We start from the raw sequence: 24502 nt of genomic DNA, 5'->3' as shown, positions 1-24502 counted from the left end.
TTCCAGCAGGAAATATTCCATCCATCTTTTAGAATAAAGCAAGAAAAAAAAGCTGAGTTTGACATACTTGAAAATGAGTTGGTACTAAAAATACAACGTCAGAGCTACAAGCAGAGCGCCTCTATTGTTCCCTGTGAGAGAATATTCGTCACTCTTAATAATTCAGAAAAATTACTCATGCACTGTGGCTTGCCAGCCCCTCACACTGGCATGTGCCAGGCCTTCAGCAACTTCCACATTATTTTATTATTATTATTATTATTAGCTTTTCTTTCCCTGTAATTCACAGGTGCCATTTCAGATCAAGAGGCTTTTTTCTATTGTGTTTATTCTAATGTACAATCCCAGGTGGGAAAAGCCCTCCCAGACCATCAAGCCCAATCCCCACCTTGCCACCAGCCCAGAAACACATGAACCTCAGAGCACATGAATTAACTCCTAGTCCCCAATTATTCCCTAATAAGTGCTTCTCCAAACCACACCATTCCTTAATCATCACCATTATTTCAAAACAGCAGCTATCCCACACACATGAATATAGGAATCTACCCAGTAATACAGAATAAAAAATATTTAAAATGGTTAAAAATCATACTCCTGCCACGGCAAATAAGTGCTTTAAACAAGATATAGCTGTTCCATTACCTCTTATTTTCCAACAGTATTTCTTCTGTACTTTCTGGTTCGGGTTTCTAATAGGAACAACGCACAAACAAAATAACCTGCAATATTTGTAAGGCAGCAGGACTGCTTCCAAATGAGCTTGTCTGAAGGAGAAGGGTTTCCATGAATATTTACTTAGCACTGGAGTCAATGTCTCTGCCTTCAGAGGGTCACTCAGAGTAGAAAGCAGTTATTGCCATCTTTCCTCTCCAGAGCAAGCAGCCTGGCACCATGCCATCCCTGTTTTCCTGAAAGATTAATGACCAAACATGCTGGAGACTTGATGAAGAGTTTAAAAAGAGGGCACAATCCTCTGTGATACATCCTGTCCCAAATCAGTTTAGGTCCATCACGGTAATTAATAAGGCAACAGGAGGAAGAAGCTAATTGCATTTGAATTTGCAGAAGTCATGCAAAAAGAACCTGAACAAGTTGCCTACAAGTACACCCAAGGCACACAAACCTGGCTGTGCTGCCTCTCAGGGGCAAAGCACAGCCAGGGGTGTCCATCCACACACCTCCCACAGCTCTACTGGGGGTGCTCTGCTCCCCCAGCCCGAACACAGCCAGCCACCAGCACCCCCAACAAGCCAAAGAAATTCAGTTTTTTGCCCCAGCAAGCACAGATGCCGTGCTGAGCTGTGGAAAGCTTTATGTTAAAGGTTTGCAGTGACCATAAAATGCTGGATTTGAAGCCCTGCTGTGAACACCCACCGGCACAAAGGCGGAGATAAATAAAAATATTGGATTGTAGCAGATGGGAAATAAAACCCCTGAGATGCATCCCCAGGAGTGTGGGGAGGCTCGAGGGATGGGGAATTCTGCCCCTCTGTCCCTGTGCTCAGGTGAGACCCCACCTGCAGAGCTGCCCCAGCCCTGGGGCCCAGCACAGGAGGGACCTGGAGCTGCTGGAGAGAGGCCAGGGGAGGCACCAGGATGAGCAGAGGGATGGAGCAGCTCTGCTGGGAGGAAAGGCTGGCACAGCTGGGATTGTTCAGCCTGGAGAGGAGACAGCTCCAGGGAGACCTCAGCTCCTTCCAGTGCCTAAGGGGGCTCCAGGAAAGCTGGAGAAGGGACCTGGGACAAGGGATAGAGGGACAGGACAAGGGGGAATGAATTCCCACTTCCAGAGGGCAGGGATAGATGGGATATTGGGAAGGAATTGTTCCCTGGGAGGGCGGGGAGGGGCTGGAATGGAATTCCTAGAGCAGCTGTGGCTGCCCCTGGATCCCTGGAAGTGCCCAAGGCCAGGTTGGACTTTGGGGCTTGGAGCAGCCTGGGACAGTGGAAGGTGTCCCTGCCCATGGCAGGGGGTGGCACTGGGTGGGCTTTGAGGTCCCTTCCAGCCCAAACCATCCTGGGATGCTTTGCAGCCCAAGTTAATCCCCAGTGCTTTGCAAGGGGAAAGTAAGTAAATACCCAAGTAAAACACCCAACCCTGCAGCACAGTCTGTTGTTATCCAACAGGAATTCCCATTTTCCAAGGAACACAACCAATGCTCATCCCAGGCTCTTCCCTCACAGCAACAAAAGCCATGTTCCTTACGCTGGGTTTGCACCTTCTGGCACATACAATAAATATTAGAACACAAAGTTATTCTTCATCCCAAAAGGGCTCGTTTCAATGTGGAAAAGCCACTTGCTGGCTTTAAGGAAGGGAAGAATTTAGGAGCAGATGGAAAAACTTCTGACAGACCCCTCTAGGGATGCTTCCAGAAACCAAAGCCCTCCCACCACACCCTGTTCTGGTGCAATCCCAGTTTGCACTGGAGCCTGCAGGAACCTGGGGGTCAAGGGGAGCTACCCAGGAGTCATTCCCCAGTGAATCTGCTGCTGGCAAGAGCTGATCAAACAGAGGTGGATCAGGAAAAACAGAAGAAATTAAGAGTTCAATTTAAAGATTATAGCAAAACAAGTCTGAATTTTAGCGTGTTCACTACCACAGCTTTGCAGCAAAACCATTTGAAACTACCAGTAAGGAAAGCAAAAAGCAATGTACTGGTTGGACAGGCTGGAAGATGTCTGCAAAAAAGGGGAAGAAAAACCACACTTGGCAGTGACAAAAATAAGCAAGACCATTTTTTTAGCTGTTTCCATCTCGAAACTTTGAGCAAAACTTTTCAATATGCCAATTTTGGAGGGGAAAGAGTATTTTATCTTGAGTTTCCCCTACCAGGAATTAACAAATACTAGTGATAACCTAAATCTCCATATTTAGGAAGGAAATATCCACAGGAACCTGACCAAGCAGACAGAGAGAGCTCAAGCTTACAGCAGTAAAAATGCAGGGCCCTGGGAGATGAGAATTCCTGATTTACTCACACAATAAATCCTGCTCAAAGCTACTGCAACCAGTGGCACCTTTTTTTACAGTTATCACTGCTGTAAAAATCCAAATTATTTGTAGAAACTCATACACAAAAGCACTGTTTTTTGAGACCTCCCATATCCCTGCCCAAGGAATTAAGCTGATTTCAGAGATAAGAAGTATGGAAAAAATTCTGCAGCCTCTGCCCCCAAATCTGATGATGGATACAAGAATCCAGCCAATCCCTACAACAACCGTCTGTTTAAAATCCACACCGTGAAATGTTTAAAAGTGTTTACTTCTACAAAATGTGGCCATGGAAAAAGAGAAAAAAAAAAACCTTCCTTAAAAAGGGAAAACACAGCCAAGGATTGTGCCTGCTCCAGCTTGCCAGAAACTATCCAGCAGGATATGAATACACAGCAAGAAGTGTTAGACTGATATTTTTTTTTTAAGCTGTCCCCAGACATACCTCCCTTTCCAAAGTGGGTTTCCATTCCAAGCAGCACAAAAAGCAGAGGCTGCGAGTTTCCAGCAGGGCTGGGGAAGCTTTTTGCTCAAAGCTCACCTTTGTAGAGCTTCTAATTCTGTTTTAAGCCCTCGTGTAGTTCAAAGAGGAGGTAAGACTGAAACACACCCAGCTCTGTTCTGGAATAGAATCCCAGAGTGGTTTGGGTTGGAGGGACCTTAAAATCACCTCTTTCCACACATTTCGGGCTCTCCCAAACGCTTTCCACTATCCCAGGCTGCTCCAAGCCCCATCCAGCCTGCCCTTGGACACTTCCAGGGATCCAGGGGCAGCCACAGCTTCTCTGTGCCAGGGCCTCTCCACCTTTACAGAGAAGAATTAATTCTGTCTGTGGAACGTGAATTCCCCCTGTGTCAGTCTGAACCCATTCCCTGTGTCCTGTCACCCCAGTTCCAGATGCAGGGTCCCTCTCCAGCCTCCCTGTATCCCTTCAGGCCCTGGAAGGAGCTGTGAGGTCTCCACACACCCTTCCCTTCTCCAGGCTGAGCAGCCCCAGCTCTCCCAGCCTGGCTCCAGAGGGAAGCTGCTCCAGTCCCCTCAGCAATTTCAGGAGTTGTTCCAACAGTTCTGTGTCGTCCTCACATAGAAGTATCTCCATCACTCATCTCCTGTGGCCTGGCCACGCATCCAGAGGTTCCAAACTGGCAGCTGAGAACCACAAAGTCTTCAGTGATCCCAAAATAAGCATCAACAAGAGACAGCAGTCCAGACCCGCTCCTGGCACTCCTCCCTTCCCAGAAGGCTGATGGATTGTTGTCAGCTCCTAGGTTCCCATCTAAGAACCAGAGGTAGGAGCAGAACTTCCAGGATGATTATTTAATCCCTCAACCACCAGCCTGAAGCCCACACCATTCAGCAAAGCTTTTGCAACTGAAGTGAAATTCTTGGTGCCAAGGCAAAGTGGAGGGTCCTCCCTGAGGGCTTTTAGTGCCACAGCTCCCAGAGCAGGAACAAACCCCAGCACAGAGCACTTCCTGAAGGGTGAAATGCTGGATATTGCCTTCAGATCCTAAAACCTGCAAGAGAACAAGCAGATCTTTTCATGACTCACTCCGAGGAGCAGAGCAGGAGAGAAAAGCTCGGACCTTTGGGTAAGATCAGGGGCTTGTTTGGACTCCAGTGCCCTTAATAGCTGATAAGTCTGCCTTAGCTGTTTGTTTTGGCTCTGGATAAAGCCCACTTTGGATGTTCCTTCAAGGGAATATTTAAATATAACTCCAGAGAGCTATTCTTGTCTCAGTAACTGGGAATAAGAGTAGGATTCAAGTCTGGGACCGAGTAACGTGAAGGCCTTTAAATACACTTGTGGATTTTCTTTACAATGCTTCCCTTTCCCACAACACACAACCCACAGCCCATCTTCAGGTTTTAGAGGAAATTTCTGAGCAGGAACTTACGTATCATCAGCAAGCCTGCTCCTGAATAGCTGGATGGAAGAATGTTCTTCACAAGAGTCCACTAAAATTTTTAACCAAAATGCCAATTTAAAAAGAGGTTGAACAACTCTGCCCTGATCGAAACCTGTAAGCCAGGAAAATAGCTTTCACATTTCCAGGTTTTCTTGCACTTCAGTACAACTTGGAGTTGCAGAATCGAGTTGCTCTGCAGAGAATGTTGCTCAGACAGCTCCACTTAGGATTTCTAAATATATCAGTACACTGCTGTTCATTATATCATATTTTGGCACCCGACATTTAAAAAGAAAAATCATTTCAGAAAAAAAATATTCAAATCCCCTTTCACCTACGCTGAAAATTGTTGTTGGTATAAAAATACTGTAGGCAAGAGTTGGTTAACTTGCATTTTAAAGTGTCTCACCCCACAGATCTTAATTTACCACCCTTTTTTAGGCTCCTATTTCGCATCCTACAAGGCCCCAGGTTTAGATACCAGAAATGTTGGCAAGCTCAGGCAGGAGAAGAAGTTGGCTCTTGCCAACACAATTTGCCTTCTCCTGCACTCTCTGACAGCTCCGAGGAACTCCCACATGAGCTGCATTTTGAGAAACCACTACCAAGCCCTCAGAGAAGGATTAAGCAGCTCCTTGATTACCTGAAGCAAACAGCAGAAGCTTTGGGCAGCTAATGAGAGGTGTAAACACAAAATCAGAGAAGCATTTGGGTTGGAAAAGATCCCCGAGGCCATCAGGTCCAAGCTGTGCCTGATCCCCACCTTGTCCCCAGCCCAGAGCACTGAGTGCCACGTCCAGCCCTTCCCTGGACACCTCCAGGCATGGGGACTCCAAAGCTCCCTGGGCAGCCCCTGCCAAGGCCTGAGCTCCCTTGCCATGGAGGAATTGTTCCAGAATTATTCTCGAACACGTAGCAAAGTGATGGTGAAGGGGGATGGGTGTCTCTCAGGGATGCCTGGCCAAAACCAAGCAGACTTTTGAGGGCTGTTACCCCGTGCATTTCACAGTTTCAGTGCTCACATCCAGCACAGCTGTGCTGGAGCCTTCTTGCACCTACAAAAATAGCAGAGAAAACACGTCCCCATATGTCTCCACACCCAAGGACCCAGAAACAACCCAAAATCCTCCAGAAGGAGCTCGGTGAGCAAGACAGAGTCACAGAGACCCAGACAACACATCCTGAAGGTCACGACGATGCCTCTTGAAAAGAACCATGTAGTTGAAAGGCAGGAGTTTCTCCATCCATCTCCATCCAAACCATTATCCGTGTGGGCTTCCAGTCCTGGCAGCTCCATGCAGTGACCCCTGACTGGAGGCAAGGATGAGGAGTGGAGCTACATGGCAAATCCCACAGTTCCCCCAAGTTTATCAGTGCCTTTGGAGGTCTGTGTGGCTCCCTGGGGATAAATGAAGGTGTGGACAGTGAGCTGCACCCATTCCCTGGAGAAGAGAGTTACTGATGGCCACCACGGAGACGGCTTCACCCTGGTGCAACAGGCAGGAAATCTGCCAAGGGAATGATAACCTAATTTACATAGATGCAGAAATCCAATTAGAGATCCTCTGAGCAGAGACAGCTCACTCTGCTCTCCTGGATTAGAGGCTGAGAACACGTCAGGAGCGCCTCCAAATGCACCGTGGGCCAGGAGAGATGGATGTGCTCTGCAAAAGCACTTTGCTCCTCCCTGACATAAACACATCCACAGGGAATGCTGTCACAGCCAGGGAAATAGACAGCTGCTCCAGTGAAAGTTCAGGAAGGGGATTCACAGGAATTGTGATGGATGGGGAGGAGAGAAAAGCGACAGAGACTTCACATCCCTCACTCTGATTCACCCAAGACTTGTGATGGATGGGACTGTCACCAGGGAAGTTCCATCAGCTCTCTCCAGCCTGGAGAAATCCCTGGCTGAAGTGCCATAGGCGTGTGGCAATGGAATGCTGCAGACACTGCTTGGAGCCTCAGTCTTCCAATAAATATTCCCAGGGATGTTAGAGAGAACCATTTCTTCCTACTTCAGGAGTCAGCAGGAGGCCTGACGTTTGCAGGCAGGCTTTGGGACATAAATATTTGCAAGATGTGTGGCATTATCCAAATAACTCCCCGCTGCCAAGCACCAAGGAGCAGCCAGGAGGGAAGGGCAAGATGTGCCTCCTCCCAGAAGGGTCACTACGGGATGCAGCCGTGGGAGCACATCCTGCAGGCTCTGTCTAGCCTGCCAATAAACCAGATTAGAGCTGGACAAGCACCTTGTGGCAGGCAAGATGAACTCTGAGCAGCCACACAACTTGATAGCATTTAACTGGAGAAAGAGCAGCAGCAGGAAGCTCAGGAGGTGTCTGTGGAAAAGCAGGAGGATGGGGCTGGGAGCAGGGCAGTGCTGCTGCTTTCCTTCTGCTCAAAGGTAGGTGGGGGAGAGGTTGGCACATCCCAAATATAATTTTCTCATCCCTATTTCTATTGCATGAGCATTGACGATGACAGTCCCACTGAGTTTTGAAGAATAGTGCAAACAACAATTGCTCTGCACAACTCCCTGACAGGAATTCAGGGAACAGGGACAGGACAAGGGGAAACAGCCTCAAGCTGTGCCAGGGGAGGCTCAGCTTGGACACCAGGAGGAATTTCTCCATGGCAAGGGAGCTCAGGCCTTGGCAGGGGCTGCCCAGGGAGCTTTGGAGTCCCCATGCCTGGAGGTGTCCAGGGAAGGGCTGGACGTGGCACTCAGTGCTCTGGGCTGGGGACAGGGTGGGGATCAGGCACAGCTTGGACTGGATGATCCTGGAGGGCATTTCCAACCTTAATGACTCTGTGGTGCTAAAACAAAACAAGGCTTTTGCTCATCTTGTTTAACGAATTCCACAAAAATCCCATGGTTGTAGTGTTGCCTTTGGCTTCAATCAAAAAAAAAAAAACCAACAAAAAAACCCAAACTCTGAAGCACTCAGCACTGTCCTCATGGAGGGGAGATCCCACAGCCACAGAAGGGATGCCCAGCACAGCAGGAATCAGAGCAGCACAAGGCAGACACCTCCAGAGAAACCCTCCCACCAAAAAAAAAAACCCACAACATAAAAAACTCAACCCCAGGCATAGAAAGCTCCAATCTCAGGGCTTCCAAGTCTTCATAAAATCTTGGACTGTAAAGAACAATCTGCAGGGGAAAACTGGTGGTGGGTTGGGGATTCAGAGAAATTTCCCTAATTCCCATAAACCATATGAGACAAACTCCAGGGATGCCTGCAATCATCCACCCACATAATAAACACAAGACAAAGAGAACTTAAAGGAATTGTTTTGAAGAATAATAGTGACAAATGTGCTAGGAGAAAGCAGGGACCAAATTCTGATGGAAGGCAAGGGAAAGATGAAGAGGTTTGAATTTGAAGGATTTTAGGAAACAGCCCTTTTCTTTGATCAAAGTAACTCTCCTCCAGAGGCACTGAAAGTTTCCAGGAATTTCAGCCTGGAAGGATACTGAAGGGGAAACATCCTATTTCTGGCAAATGGGAGGGTATTTTTGAACAAGTAGTAACCTTACATTCCATGGCATCACTTGTCCTCAGGAAATCCTAACAGGAATGGACATACAGAGGTAAAAGAAGGATGCAGCAGTACAAAAGGTGCTGCCCAAGGAAAGCAAAGGAGTGGCATGGAGACTGGGGAAATCACAGAACCAGTTAGGCTGGAAAAGCCCTCCAGGATCATCCAGTCCTTGGAGCCTGGGCCCAATCCCCACCCTGTCCCCAGCCCAGAGCACTGAGTGCCACGTCCAGCCCTTCCCTGGACACCTCCAGGCATGGGCACTCCAAAGCTCCCTGGGCAGCCCCTGCCAAGGCCTGAGCTCCCTTGCCATGGAGAAATTCCTCCTGGTGTCCAAGCTGAGCCTCCCCTGGCACAGCTTGAGGCCGTTTCCCCTTGTCCTGTCCCTGTTCCCTGGCAGCACAGCCCGACCCCCCCTGGCTGTCCCCTCCTGTCAGGGAGTTGTGCAGAGCCAGAAGGTTCCCCTGAGCCTCCTTTGCTCCAGGCTGAGCCCCTTTCCCAGCTCCCTCAGCCACTCCTGGGGCTCCAGCCCCTTCCCCAGCACCCTAGGATGCTCCTCACAGGTTTCACATTCCAGACCCTGAACAAGTTTTGGAGATTTCTCACTATGGTCTTTAGGAGCAGCTGTGACCTCCTGGTGTTACAGCCTGGCAAGCCAGAACCCCAGCGTGGGATCCACGGAGATATTCCCAAGGGAAGGCTTTCCTGCTTACAAAGGGCCATTTCAAGGGGAGACAGGAGCAGCACTTGTTTTCTGGAGGACAGACAGCAACAGGCATAAAGGCACATGGCTCTCCTGCCCCTCTCAGCAAGCCAGGAAAGCCCCAAAATGCACAGCTCAAATGTGCTGCCACACTGCTGCCCAGGACCACAGCAGAAAACCTTTGTTTCACAGGAAAGCTCCAAACAGGGCACCAGAGAGAAGAACCACGTCTCAAGGCTGAGAACTGTGACAGGAAAAACAAGCCAGAGGAGGGCAGAGAGTTAAGTTACCTTTATCTGCACCACATGAGCAGAAAACAAAGTTTGCTCCCGTAATGTACCGCTGAGATTTCTTTCCTTCCCTGGCATTACTATCCTGCACTAAGTCTCCCCTTTTCCACCACCCTCGTGTCTCGTCACCTTCCCACACCATCTCCCAACTCCAAAATGCTTCTTCCCATTGCAGCAACTCTGGCTCTTGTTCCTTTTTCGTCTGAGTTCCTCATTTGACATTCCTAGTGCAGAGCACCATGGATTTCTCTTCCTTTTCCTTCCACCATCCTCCCAAATGCTTTCTCCTCTCCTACTCCCCATGCAAGTCCCTGCCCCTCTCACTGTTTCACTGCTCCCATGGGGCAGTTGAACAAATATCAGCCAAAACAAAGCAGAAAGCTGAACCCCAGGCCAGGAAAAATACTCAGGGTGCAAAGGGGCTGAAAGGAGCCAGAAGGAGCCCAAGGGTTTCATGTGGCAGAAGAGGAAAGGAAGAAGGAAATAGAAATGTGCCTTCCATCAGATTTGGTGGGATATTGGGAATAAATCCTTCCCTGTGAGGGGGGAAGCCCCTAGCACAGGGTGCCCAGAGCAGCTGTGGCTGCCCCTGGATCCCTGGAAGTGTCCAAGGCCAGGCTGGACTTTGGGGCTTGGAGCAGCCTGGGACAGTGGAAGGTGTCCCTGCCCATGGCAGGGGTGGCACTGGATGGGCTTTAAGGTCCCTTCCAACCCAAACCATTCTGTGATTCCATGATAATGAGGGGAAAAAAACCCAACAAAACCACAAAAAAAAGCAGAACAGGACATCAGTACATCACAAGGAGACAGAAATAGTGTTTCTTCCAATAAGGCACATGTGGGTTTCTAGGGAAACAGTTCCTTTCCTCTGTCCCCAATATTTCACAAAACTAGGAAAGAAACCTTGTTCACATTCTGAAAAGCACTGCTACAACTCTTCCGTGTTCTGAGTCTGTTCCATGCTCTGAGGCTGAGATGAGGAAATATTTACATGAAGGAATACACAGAAAGAGCTAAAAAGAGATAGAGAAAACGTGCCTGCCAAGGAGCAGAGTTATTTCTGTGGAGGAAACAGGAACTACTGGAAGGAACCGAAATAATTCAGATTCATTTTAATCCCAACAGGCCCAGGAAGTAACATTCGAGATTTAAGTGCATTTTAAAGATAACAATTCTTTTTTAAAGTCAAAAGCAGGCACAAGCTGTTTGCATAAATGCTAATATCACATATATTCAGGAGTGCAGGTGATTGGAAAGATCAGCCCAAGCTAGTGTTAAACACTGAACAATGAAATCAATGGCACTGGAATTCTTGGAAAACACAACTTCCTTTACTGAGTTTAAGAAAAAAAACATTCCAGCCTTTCAAGTCAGTAAGAAAACAGCACAACTTTGAGCATTCTTTTTTAAAATCTAAATTCAGCCTGTTCACCCAAACAGCAACAGCAGCCAGATCTAAATGGAAAACTTAAACCCAAAGAAAAGCAGCCAAACCTTGTGGGTCATTGTTCATCCTGGGGCCTGCACTTCCACATCTCCTTTTGCAGGAAGTTTGAATAAATCCTTTATTTCCAAAGGAATTCTGTATATTTACCCCTATTTCACCCACTAAGATCCACCTTATCTGAAATGAAACACTTCTGCTCACCTAACAAAGCACTTCAGGCAGCTGTGATGCACAGGCAGATTTTGGAAAAGTATTTTAACTGTGTCCCTACGAGACAATTTCTCCCCAGGAATGAGAACTCCTGGGATTCTCCATTATGGAACACTAAGAAGTGTTAATAATAATCCACCTCTTCCAGCTAAGGGAACTGGGACATTCTGCTGGCTCAGACCCACTTTGTAATGCCAGGACAAGGGGGAATGGCTTCCCACTGCCAGAGGGCAGGGATAGGTGGGATTTTAGGAAGGAGGGTGGGGACACCCTGGCACAGGGTGCCCAGAGCAGCTGTGGCTGCCCTGGATCCCTGGAAGTGCCCAAGGCCAGGTTGGAAGGGGCTTGGAGCAGCCTGGGATAGTGGAAGGTGTCCCTGCCCATGGCAGGGGTGGCACTGGATGGGCTTTAAGGTCCCTTCCAACCCAAACCATTCCATGATTCCATGATTTTCCCCATCTATTCCAAGAATAAAATGACCAGGTCTTTAATAATCTGTATACCTGATGTCCTTTAGGTGCAGTGGTTCTTAAATAGGTGCCAGAAGTAACATTAAGATTTAAATTCCCATGGTTTTTCCCCTCTCCAGCGTGCGGTTCCAGCAGCTGGCAGCTTCCACTTCCCATCACAGATCCACTGAGACTGGAAAAGCCCTCTAAGATTAAATCCAACCATCAGCTCCACACCACCACATTCATTAAATGTCCCCAGATGCCACATCCAGGCCTTCCTTGGACACCTCCAGGGATTGGGACTCTACCACCCTTCCAATGCCTGACCACCCTTTCCATGGAAAAGTTTTTCCTTTATCCAATCTAAACCTTCCCTGGCACAGTTTGAGGCCAACTTCACAAGGTGCTCAACCATCCCAGCATTTCCTTCCTCCCAAACTGTAACTCCTGCAGGAAACCTCAGGAATACAACACTTTCCACCTGCCAGTTTAATGGATCTGCTTTTTTTTTGTTTGGCAGCCATCCCAAACAGCTGGTATATGTGGTGGTATTCTCTCCAAATCCTACTTGGACAATTTGCCTTCCTGCTCAAGGAATAAAATCTAACAGTTCTCCTCTGTGCTGGTTAATAAATCTGCATGCTGCTTTCAGGGTTTTTTTGTTTTCCAATAGAGAGACAAGGCTGTTCTATTTATAAAGGTCAAGTAAATTGTGTGCAGTCTGTGGAGCCTTAACATCTCTGTGTTATTAAAACAGAATATTTCATTTAAATAGCCCCTTTCAGAGAGAAAAAGAAATTTCTCCCAATAACATCACTTCTCCCCTCCATTCTAAGTTAAGGTCTGTGCACACAGAGGAGAATGCAAGTGTTTGCTTGTTATTCACTCAAACAACTATTATTTTTTAAACACTCTATAACACTTTTACAGGTTGTTTGGATAAGCCACTGCCTTAAATCCTGTTTGGCTGGCATGCCAGGAAAAAGCCTGGCATTATCTTGTGGGCAGGGAGAAAAGCTGCCAGGAACAGCAAACAGGGTTGGGGCTGAGGAGAGGGTTAAACAAGGTTTAAGAGGCTTAACCTGGACAAAAACTTTGTCTCAAACATATCAAACACATCTCTGCCATCTTCCTGTACTGGAATGCTGTCCTGAGGGACTGGTCCATCCACATGAATTTCACATGAGGTCAGACAAGGATTCAAGAGCTGCCAATGCTCAAACCTTCCTCAGTTCTGTGAGAAGCAGCGGACTGGCTTAATCTTTATCCGCTTAACAACAACCGCAAATAAACAGGTTTTGTGGCCAGAGTGATGATCATGGCACAGCAAAATGGGGCAGACAGCTTAAACCTGAGGTAACGGTACCTGTGGAGCTGCTGGCACCGCACAAAGCCCATACAGACCCCCAGGAACACGGCAAACCAAGGAGCAAACACACAAATCCCATCCAAGCCCATCCCGATCACAGCATTCCCAGCTGAACGCTGCCTGCACTGAAAGCACGGCACAGGAGACATTCCTCAGCTGGACCTGCATAGGAACCTGAATTCCTGATGGCATTTTGTGTTTGATGATCCCCACCGTGGGCTGGTGGGTGGCTGAGAGCTGAGAGCTCTCCTGCACCACCGAGCCAACCTCAAAGAACACAGGTACAACCAAAAACAGAGCTGAGCAAGGGATCCCTGAGGTTGGTTATCATATTCTCCCCCAGAGCAGCTCAGGGAAGTCTGTAAAGGCAGGACCAAGAAGTGCCAGGCAGAATTATTCCCTGCAGGTGCTCTAATTCCATTTTTCTGGACAGATACGCCCAGCACTGCCAGCTAGAAGCTCAGCAACAAAAACCCCAAGAGACCAGCTCTGCCCCCCAACACTCAAGCTGGGCTCCACAAAGGCTTTAGATTAACAAAAGCAAAACCAACCCAAAAAAAAAAACAACCCACTTGAAGTTTCTAACCTGAGCTTTAATTATTCCAAATTCTTCACCTCATTAGCACACCTCTAACAGACATAAACCAAATTTTAGAGATTGCTGTGTGATTTACTCTCAAGTTACTAGGAAAAGAAAGCTTTAAACAAACCTGTCATTAACCTATATCTGCATTAACGTTTTTTCTTTAGGTGGAAATTTGAGGAAAGCTTTTCTGCCTGTGAAAATCAATGTCCCTTAAATGAGAACGTTGGAATTTTAAGTGTCCTGTTTTTGTTAAAGACTGTGCCTTGCTATTTAATCAGGAATGAAAAGTAATTTCTAATCACCGAGTGCCCATGCTTATGAAGCAATTATAGTTAAGGCATTCTCTGGGATAGAAAAACTCATCAGCACTGAAAGCCAGACAGATCAAAGCCTGAAGTGATGGGCAGAGCAAACCTTGTGCTGAGCACAATTCTCTCCTCCTCGGATACAACACTGGGTGCCCCAAACTCCCCATCTTGTCGTAAATTAGGAAGCAAAAACATATGAACAGCACAAGTACATCTGAAGAGCAGAAAATAAAGGAATAAATGAACTTCTACTGCTCTCTGGCCACCCCTGAGGCTGCAAGCAGCACTTCAAGCAGGCTGATGAAATCCTCGTCAAAGGCAGCAGAGGAGTGTTGTGATCTGCACACTCCCTCTCCTAATCTGTTCTGGCAAGGCGATTACAGGAGCTGCTTCCTTTAAAAGAAGTCAAATTTATGCACACACGAATAAAGGGCTAACTGTACAATCAGTCCCAACAGCAGTGCCAGAAAAAGAGCCTGCTGCAAGAGGAAAATGGGATGCAAAACGCAGCATGGAAGGGAAGATGCTGATTTTTCAGCTCCTGCTTTATATGGATCATTAAGGCCACAGTGGTCATAGAATTCTGGAATGGTTTGGGCTGGAAGGGACCTCAAAGGCCATCCAGTGCCACCCCTGCCATGAGCAGGGACACCTTCCACTGTCCCAGGCTGATCCAAGCCCCAAAGTCCAACCTGGCCTTGGACACTTCCAGGGATCCAGGGGCAGCCACAGCTGCTCTGGGCACCCTGTGCCAGGGCCTGCCCACCCTCCCAGGGAACAATTCCTTCCCAATATCCCATCTATCCCTGCCCTCTGGCACTGGGAAGCCATTCTACCTTGTCACTCTACCACTTGTAATTAATCTCTCTCCATGTTTTCTGTAGCCCCTTCAGGCCCTGGAAAGCCACAATTTGGTCACCCCAAAGCTTCTTCTCTCCAGGCTGAACAATCCCAGCTGTGCCAGCCTTTCCTCCCAGCAGAGCTGCTCCATCCCTCTGCTCATCCTGGTGCCTCCCCTGGCCTCTCTCCAGCAGCTCCAGGTCCCTCCTGTGCTGGGCCCCAGGGCTGGGGCAGCTCTGCAGGTGGGGTCTCACCTGAGCACAGGGACAGAGGGGCAGAATCCCCCCCTCCCCTGCTGCCCATGCTGGGGCTCAGCCCAGGGCATGGGGGGGGCTCTGGGTCCCAGCTCTCACCCCCAGCACCCCCAGGTCCTTCTCCAGGGCTGCTCATTCCCAGCCTGGATCGATCCCAGGGGCTATCCTGACCCAGCACCTGGCCTGGTTGAACCCTCTGCAATTCCCAAGGGCCCCCATGGAGAGGAGTTTGGGGGGTTCAGGGTTTTGTGCCTCAGCAGCCCGTGCAGGCAGTGCTAAGGAAGGGCTGAGGAGGGAACAGGGCTGGAGATAGGCACTGCATGCCCAGCACTCACCTTTTCCATGTTCAGCTGGGACAGATGTCCCTCCCCTACTGCTCCCCATCACTCTTCTCGCAGGGAACATAAGCCACCAACAGCCAAGACATTTGCAGACAGCCCAAGAAGCAGTTTTGAGGGTGTGAGGGGGAGGGCCAAAAGCAGAAATCTGTTTACTTGGCACCTAAATATAACCCAGTTAACTCAGCAAACATTTTCTCTCTACTACATTGCTATTTTGTCTGCGTGCAGAGGCTGCAAGGAACCAGCTGCAGCATCACCAGTTGATTACATTCTCTGATGAGAAATTTGCTTTTGTTCCTCAGCAGAAATTTCTGCCACTACGTGCCCGTGACCACTCTCCTGAGTCTTGGGTACAAAAATTCAGTTTTCTGCTAAAGCAGAAAGAAGGAGCTTTTCACCTCAGCTTTACACAAAGGAGCTCAGCTCAGCCATGCCTGGCCAGGAATCAAGCCCCTGATAATCAAACAGGACACATCAGGTGGCTGCTCTTCCAGGCTGGCCACAGGCTGATTAATTATTTCATTCCACACCAGGTTTATTAAGTTCTCTCATTCCACACCAGGTTAATTAATTCTTTTATTCCACACAAGCCAGCTGCTGCTAAAAGGGAGGTTTCTCAACCAGCTGCATTCAGAGTAAAGGCTGCTGCTCAGAAAAGCCTTCATGGACAGTAACGAAAAATACAATGGGGAGTTTTTAGATCTTTGTTAAAAAAGTATTATAACCCTTCAGAGCACTTTCAGGGGGGTTTTGCCTTTTTGTTACTTTTTTTTTTGTAATAGGCTTGCACACCTGGACACCTGTACCATGTAGAGGAAAACTTCATTATGAAAATTAGAATGGAATCATAGAAGCCCGGACTAGTTTGGGTGGGAAGGGACCTTAAAGCTCATCCCATAACACCCCCTGCCATGGGCAGGGACACCTTCCACTGTCCCAGGCTGCTCCAAGCCCAAAGTCCAACCTGACCTTGGACACTTCCAGGGATCCAGGGGCAGCCACAGCTGCTCTGGGCACCCTGTGCCAGGGCCTGCCCACCCTCCCAGGGAACAATTCCTTCCCAATATCCCATCCATCCCTGCCCCCTGGCACTAGGAAGCCATTCCCTGTGTCCTGTCCCTCCATCCCTTGTCACAAATCCCTCTCCAGCTGTCTTGGCACCCCTTCAGGCACTGAAAGGGGCTCTAAGGTCTACCCAGAGCCTTCTTTTCCAGACTGAATTCCCAAGTCTCCCTGCCTTTGCTCCCAGGAGAGGTTTCAAATGATCCATGACATGATTTTTTTTTTTTTCCAGACTCACTTTAAGTCCAACCTCACCTGAAGTTTTGCCAGGCAGGCAGATCCCTGTCAATGCAGCATCTGATTTATCCTTCAGATGAGTCCACAAACAGACAATTGATTTAACTTTTAGAAGCCCTCCCTGCACAACAGATATTCCTTAAAAAGCACAGGCCACAGGCAAAAGGAGAGATCTTGACTCTAAAAACGTCCAAAACACCAAAACACACATCTACAATTCTTCTGCAGTGCTTTAACACTAATTTGCTGAGGTGGCTGCCTTTTATCCTCAGTGTTTGTATTGCAGCAAAGTGCACTTGAGTCAACAAAGCAATCCCAGAGAAAATGGTGTCAGGGCACAGAGTGGCTGTGGCTGAGCAATCTCAGGCTCCCCAGCCCAAACAGATTTTTTTTAAAAACAACAGCTTTCAGGTCTTCTGAAAACACTGAGCACAAGATAGGTTTAAAATGAGCAGATATTGGTGGAAGGAAAAAAAAAAACCCAGCTGCTGAGAAGTGAGAGATGTGCCAGCGATATGTCTGAAGCATCAGCAAGAGATGCTCGGGGTCTGCACCCTGCAGTCCTGCCCTGCCTCTCTCTCAGTGTCAAAGGGATTTGATGTCACCTGGTGGCTGCAGACACTTGAAATTTAGGGTGGGATGGTCCCTCACATCGTTTTACTGGGAAGCCACATGGAGAGAGCCAAGGCAGCTCTAAAGGAGCCGCAGAGCAAACAACCTGACAGCCAGGCAACTTTTTTGTGCATCCTTTTCTTCAGTAGAACTGATAAAAATTCCATTAAGAAGCTTGGAATAAGCATGGAATATTATCTCCCCATGATATATCATTTCTTCGGTATGAGCAAAGTCACAAAATATTTCAGCTGCTGACCAAGGAAATCAGGCTAGGTAACAGAGCTGAAGGCTCCCCAGGAAGCACCTAAGCCTCAGAAGGCTCCTCCAGCATATATTAAAACTCCAAATCCCTGTGAAGATCCCATTCTGGGTACATTCCACGAGCATCCATATTTTCCACAGTTAACCTTGAGCTTTTGCTCTGCCCCAGTGCCCAAGGCAGCTGTCCCAAGCCACCCTTCCCAATCCTGCCCCCTGCCAGCACAGCTTCACTGATCTTTGCCTTTTGGCTGCTACATATTCATGGGTTTTCCATCAATAACAACTCTGCCACAATGCTCTGAATGTTGCTCAGCTGTATTTATTAAGCAGGAGCCTCCTTCAGAACCCTACAGCCAAAATGTTTGTGCCCAGCCAGCTTAAACAAATAATGTGACTCCAGCTTAGAACACTTGCACATCACAGAGCACAGCAAGAACCTTTTGTGGTGGAAACCATTGAAAAAACATGTGGAACAGAATAAAGCTGCCACTGAAAAAGTCCTTTATAGCTCACAGCTGGAATTTCAGTCAAAACAAGGGGAGGGTGGAGAGCCACTGTGCTCCAGAGGTGACACATGAGTAACATGGACTCATGTCCCTGGCTCTGCCCCGTTTCCTGCAGGTCTCCCATGTGTTTGGCCTCACCAAACAGCTTCAATCCCTATGGAAGCTTCTCCGTTTGTACCTGTAAATTGTGGGATAATGCTTAACCCAGATTTGTACATCCCAAGTGATGCTCTTAGCATCACACTAGTGGGTTCCCATTTGAGTTATTTTTGGTTTTCAAATTAAGAAATCATTTCCAAAGATTCCTAACACCTGTTTTGCCTGCTCAAGAGTAATGGCACAAACCCAAAGAGCTGAGATTTGATTGATGATCTCCCTTTTGGAGCCGCTTCGCCTACCTAGATCATGCTAACACTCATCCTTGTGCAAAGTCCAAAGGGGGAAAACTTGGGGATTCATGAGGGAAGGGATAATTTGTTCCTAGTCATGGACAAGACACAAAGCACCTGGCAGGGTGGTTGATGAGAAAATAACAGTGCCTGCAAAAGAGAAGGTGACGCAGACAGAGGTCGGGTCTGTCACCTCACAGAGCCCAAAGTCACTTTTCCCAGTGCCAGATGCCACCAAACAGCGGTGGCACACGGAACACACCTGTGCTGGCAGTCACTGTGCTCAGGTATCCCAGCTTGCTGTGCCTGCTGGAAACCCCCCTGCAGACACAGTAACAAACCCAGCACGTGGATGGAGGGAGATGAGATGGATAGCTAGCATTCCCTTGGGAATCCAGACTGCACTACGGCATCCATCCAGAACTGATCCAGAAAAAGGCCACAGGAGCCTTGCTGCCAAGGCAAGCTGTGATTCTGAGATACCTGTCAGAGTCATTTAGAAAGCAGCAGAATGTTAGCAGAATGTGTGCAAGCACAGCTGTCTCAGCTGTGTCCCTCCTCCAAGCAGGAGCAGGGACACTTCAATCGCAGTCCAACTTCAAGAGGCTCTGGCTTCCTCCCAGCTGTGCCCTCAGACCAGGGAAGGTCAGGGAAAACCAGAGGATCTGCCTGCCTTATGCTCTCCCAACGTGCTCTATGCTGGTGTCCCAGTCCCAGTGTTTGGGAACAGTGCCAGTTCACAAAAGCCTCTCCACGCTTCGTTTCCCTCCTGTGCCTCGCAGAGCCGGGCTTCCAGCGGTAGAACAGAAAGCAATCACTGATCTGATGAGCAGGAGATGTTCTCCCCTTTGTGCAATCGCTGTCTGAACAGGACTTAAATGTGCAAGGAGGCATAAGGAGAAACAATAGGTGTTACACACAAACCCCAGTTAGTTTGTAGATATCGGCCAAGTTTGGATGCACAGCCCTGTTCCAGGACTCGGACACGAGCTGTGTACGGAGGCGCACACACACTCCCACGTTTCTAACAGATTTATCCCTCTCTTGGTCTGGATATTCCCCACCAGTGAGACCTGGCTGTTGTTTGGTCCACAGCAGGACTGTAACAAGGACAAGCCCAAACACTAGCACGGAGCCTCTGGAGCTGGGGCAGGGCACGGAGGTCCCCAGGATGTCACTGAACCAGCGCAGGGCTGCAGAGAGACATTGTGACAATGACAGCTCCAAGTCACTGCCACTGAAGGGGCTGACACTGCAGGGAAGCCCTCCCTCTGCTCCCAGCACAGGATTCCTGCTGCAGTAATTCCTGTGAGGTGCCACTGAAATCCCTGGATACAACAGCTTAAGGGTGTATCCATTACTGTCTTCACCCCCATCCCTTCAGACCAGACTGTGAAGTAGAACACTGCAGTGAACTCCTCCCCTTGGAGGTCCCACTCCCACCTGGACCTATGCAGACACCCTTAGGGATGTGCCTGCCCCAGTTGGAACCTTTTCCATCAGCCAGTCTCTCCAGGGGTTTACCTGCTGTGGTGTATCTATCCACCTGAGGTGCTCCTGTTCCAGCATGGCCTTTTCAGGCCCTGCAGGAATGAACCTGCTCCACCATGGATTTACCCACAGCCCCTGCAGGAATGAACCTGCTCCACCCTGGATTTACCCACAGCCCCTGCAGGAATGAACCTGCTCCAGGAATGAACCTGCTCCAGGAATGAACCTGCTCCAGGAATGAACCTGCTCCAGGAATGAACCTGCTCCAGTATGGATTTACCCACAGCCACAGCCCCTGCAGGAATGAACCTGCTCCAGGAATGAACCTGCTCCAGGAATGAACCTGCTCCAGCATGGATTTACCCACAGCCACAGCCCCTGCAGGAATGAACCTGCTGTGCCATGTGCTTATCTTATGCTGATGCCTCAAGGTGTCCCTGCTCCAGGACCTATCCTTGGGCCCCAACCCCTTTGGAGGTACAGACACTTTGAGATGTTCCTGCTGCAGGTGGAACCCCAGCACCACCACCCACTCACAGCCCTCACCCCAGCTGGGATGGGGGAGACAATCGGAAGGGTAAAAGGGAAGAAACTCAAAGGTTGATGTAAAGGAAGTTCAACAGGTACAGCAAAAGCCACAAGGATTTAATTCTGTGTTTTCCATGGGCAGGTGGGTGGTCAGCCATTCCCAGGCATGTGGGGTTCCACATGCAATCCTTCTTTGGCAGCTGGGATCAGCTGTCCTGGCCCTGTCCCCTCCCAGTTTCTTGTGTAGCCCCTGCCTGCTTGCTGGTGGGGCAGGTGAGGAGCAGAAAATGCGTTGGCACACCAGAAAAGCTGGCCTGGCAGGAAAATCCAGCCTCCTGTGGTATCTTGTGCTCCAGTCACTGGAGGTTCTCTGCCTCCAGATGCACACAGGAAAGAAGGCTGATTTTTAACCAAGATGTAAAGTCTGGACCCTGCTGGATTGGACAGCTCAGTAGAAGAGCTTTGGGATTGTCAGGGAAGAGAATAAGCAACATCCATGGGAAGAGAGAAAAATCTTGGGCAGAAAGAGGAGCAGGAACAAGACAGCCAGGGAAGTAACCAAGGGCTCAGAAGGGAGAAAAGGGTGGTGTTTCACACCACAGAACACAGGAGCTGCTGAAGGACATTCATCTCCTCCAGCTGACCATGTCCACCCCTTAAGCTTCACACAACCCCCCACCTTTACTAACTTAGGCAATATTGCAATTTCAAGGCAAAGAGCTGGAGGCTAACTCTCTATTTCCAGGATGCCTGATCTCCCATTTCACCTAAAGGAATTTCTCAGGAGTTTAAGAGCCTGATTTTGAAAGAGTCTCTATAGCTGAAGCCAGGTATTGTTTCCAACAAGCCTTAAGGTACAGTTGAGTGGCACTATTTGCATCCCATTTTGCTTTATCTACCCCTTCCTGAAGTGCTTGGCCACTGTCCTGATGTGCTGCTGGCAGTCCCAGGGCCATTGATTTCCTCTATTCACCAGAAATATCACCCACCAAGAACGTTATTTTCCTCATTTAGCCTGTGGACTCCAAGAGCAGTAATGAATTCCCCTCAGCCACCAGATCTCTGCACACAAATGACATCAAATAGGCAGTTTAAATCCTAACAAGCACTGACACATCCCAGGGACCCACTCCCAGTGGGAGCAGGGAACAGTGGCTCTCCATTTCCATCACAGCCATGTTATTTACTCCTCTGCTCCTGAATCTCAATGATACTCTGTGGTCACGGAAACCGACAGCACTTCCACATTTGGATTTGAAGAGACCTTAGAAACCAACTCGTTCACCTTCAACTAGACCAGGATGCACTCCCACAGTCCTGCTGGTCCTGCACAAAACTGCCTCTACTCCACTGATACTAAAGCCTGTTTTCCCTCCTAAGAAAAGTATATTTGCGTGAATTCAATACTCCCCTACATGTGCTAAATACATGAGTGCACATACATGTCATTTTATATATATATATATATATATATATTTCTCTTCACATTCAACACAGAGCATGTGTGCACTTACAAGACTGCAATTTAATTTTCCATCAACCCAGGCAGCTCCATTATGATTTCTCCTCTTTCTTCACATCACCCACAGCCACCACCTCAGAGAACATTAAGTAAGTGAACAAAATGAGCTGGCCTGGGCTGGGCAGTTTGTAAATCCACATCAAGCCCAAACCACAGAGCTGCTGTGCAGCTTTCCTGACACAGATGGGGTGTTTGACAGGAAACACCTCCAATAAATGTGCTCACAAACTGAATAAAAGAAGGGAATTTGGGGAAAGAAAGGAAAAAAAAAATCTCCTCCAGGCAGGAATAGTTGCAACCTGACAAGGAGCCTTTTATCACTGATACCCATCTTCAAGTTTGCTCCTAATGAACAAGCTCCAAGCACAGCCAAAAGACCCCAGAATTCCCAAAGTCTGACAGCCCATTTTCCACTTGGAAAGCAGGCACGGGTGCTGAAGTTTGGCTCTCCCTGCTCAGGCTGTGGTTTCCAAGGAAACCAGTGGCTGCAAGAGCCTTGCAAAACGCCAGTCCTGCGCTCCTGCTCAGAGCACGCTGCACTGGAGCATCCCCCGACACAAGCCATGCCAGGCAGGGGCTTCAGCAGCGTTTCCAAAGCACCTGGATGCAATTCCAGGCGTTCAGGATGGCAGGACACACAGAACCTATCTGACTGATTGCACTCTTACACCAAACCACTTTCTGTAGATGCTGAGAGGAGAAAGGTATTATTTGTCATTCTTTAGGCTCCAATGTAGCAACAAATACTTTTGTTTTTTCCTCTTCTCTCTGCCCTTCAAAACAAAGACAAGCCACACAAACGTGAACGTCAGGCACTTCTCTGCCTGTGTGCATCCTCTAGAAACGGCAAAGTAGCAGATGAAAACATTTACAGAAATATTTATACTTCATCCTGATGCATATGCAAGGTTTTGGGCCCCGTGAAAAGCCAAAAGCAAAGACCAGCAGCACAGGCAGCAAGGACTATCACTGATGGCAGTGAGTGGCGTTTAACCCGTTTCCAGAATGGTTAATCCCAAATGGGTTAAAGGCAGAATTCAGCTTTCCTGAATTCCCCATTCCCTCAGAAAGATGTTTGTATTCAGTAACTCTTATCATCCTACAGCATCTAGCTCAGGATAACCACGGAAACTGATATGTAACAATTCACTGTATCCTTTTCAACTCTCTGAAGAAACAAATTTTCCCCATGACTCCTGTTTTCCATCTGCTGCTCGGCAAGTTCAGGACTCAAGGAGTCCTTCCCCAGGCAGCTGCCTGGGCTAAATTCTGCGCTACTATGTTAATTTCTGCTCAGTTTCAGAACTCTGACCTGTTTTTTTTTTTATTAACAATTTTAGAAATGTAAGACATATCCTGTGTTTAGGAACATGGGATGCTGAAGCTCAGGAATGCTTTCACAGAGTCTGGAGAAAAGGAATTTGTGTCCATGGCCTGAGGACCTCATTTAGTGTTGAAGCACTTTAAAACTCTCCACCTACAGCATTTGTAGGGCTAAGGATGAATGTAACACAGCTCAGACAATTATAGGTAATTATTCCAGTAGTACAGATAAAAGGAAAAAAGTTAATTCTGCAGAAAATAAAATTATGGAGCTTTACTACAGTTTAAAAAAAAGAGTTTCTATGTTAATTACCAGCTGTTAGTGTGCTCAGAGCTACTCTACTTGCTGAACAGTGCTGTTTTGCATATAACCACCAAGAAAATGTCACTGTAGTTTCTGAACAGAGCTACTTTGCTTTAAAACACAATTTACTGACACCACACTGCTAAAATTAATCTCCAAAAGCAGCAGAAAAAACCCAGGGAAGTCTGTGTTGCTTGTTGAACAGAACTAAGGATAACTGACATTGCAGCGATGTTTTCTTTTGCAATTAAACTCATCTCAGCAAAAACCAGACAGAAGATGACAAAACAACTACGTGGCTTTAATAGCTTTATTGGGAGATTTGTTTTTTACCTTCCTGTGAGTCAAACCCCTCTGGAGTTTACACTCAGCATAAACATCGCCAGCCCGAACAAGCGTGTTGAGAGATGACCCAAAACACTGCTTCAATAGAGAAAAGCTGTACTTCTGTGCTTAACAGCCTAACACCACCCAGCCACCCCTTACTACCGCGAGTAACCCAAACCTCAGAGGGTTGTAACACACCACACAAGGAGCTGAGCTGTCACAATGTCCCCTTGTCACTTCCCAAGGCATTAAAGGCACTCGGAGCGTGAGTCACACGAGCGCACAGAGGGGAGCCCCATCACTGCCACCACTGCCGAGCCAGACCTGTCAAAACATGGCAAAATCACGCTCGGCTGCCTCGCTCCAGCACTATCCTCCCTGTGCTCACAGCTCTGTCAGGGAGAGCATCATCCCTCACAGCAAAACCGCATCCCTGCAGAGCACCAGGGATCCTCCCCAGCCAGTGGTGCCCCAGCACCGCTCAACACATTGCAATAAAATCCTGACCTTAAATCCTGACCGTTCAAATGCACCGAAAAACCCCACTGACATTAATGGATTTTTGTCCATCGAGCATCAGCTTAAAACTACATTCAGATGGATTTGACATTAGAGCACATCAAAGCAACCACAGCATTTAATAGCTCTCACAACAGATGATAAATGCAGTTCAATTAATTGC

The 24502-nt window shown here is 48.1% G+C and overlaps 1 protein-coding gene across 8 annotated transcripts in view; it reads right to left on the bottom strand.

The window, feature by feature from the left end:
* PRKG1 (protein kinase cGMP-dependent 1) overlaps window positions 1-24502 on the bottom strand; it is a 366718-nt gene that overhangs the window by 310776 nt on the left and 31440 nt on the right. Inside the window, exon 1 of one of the 8 annotated variants that reach the window (XM_086900030.1) lies at window positions 15250-15739. The exons of the other annotated variants lie outside the window; for them this stretch is intronic. The gene's annotated coding sequence lies outside the window, so the exon portion shown is untranslated. Of the gene's footprint in view, window positions 1-15249; window positions 15740-24502 lie in introns of those variants that run through there. 8 annotated transcript variants of the gene reach the window in all.

This window comes from Cyanistes caeruleus, chromosome 8 (genome assembly GCF_971803275.1).
Source record: "Cyanistes caeruleus chromosome 8, bCyaCae1.hap1.1, whole genome shotgun sequence".
NCBI lineage: Eukaryota > Metazoa > Chordata > Aves > Passeriformes > Paridae > Cyanistes > Cyanistes caeruleus.
Note: the sequence above shows the minus strand (reverse complement) of the source record. Positions and strands in the feature narration are given on the sequence as shown.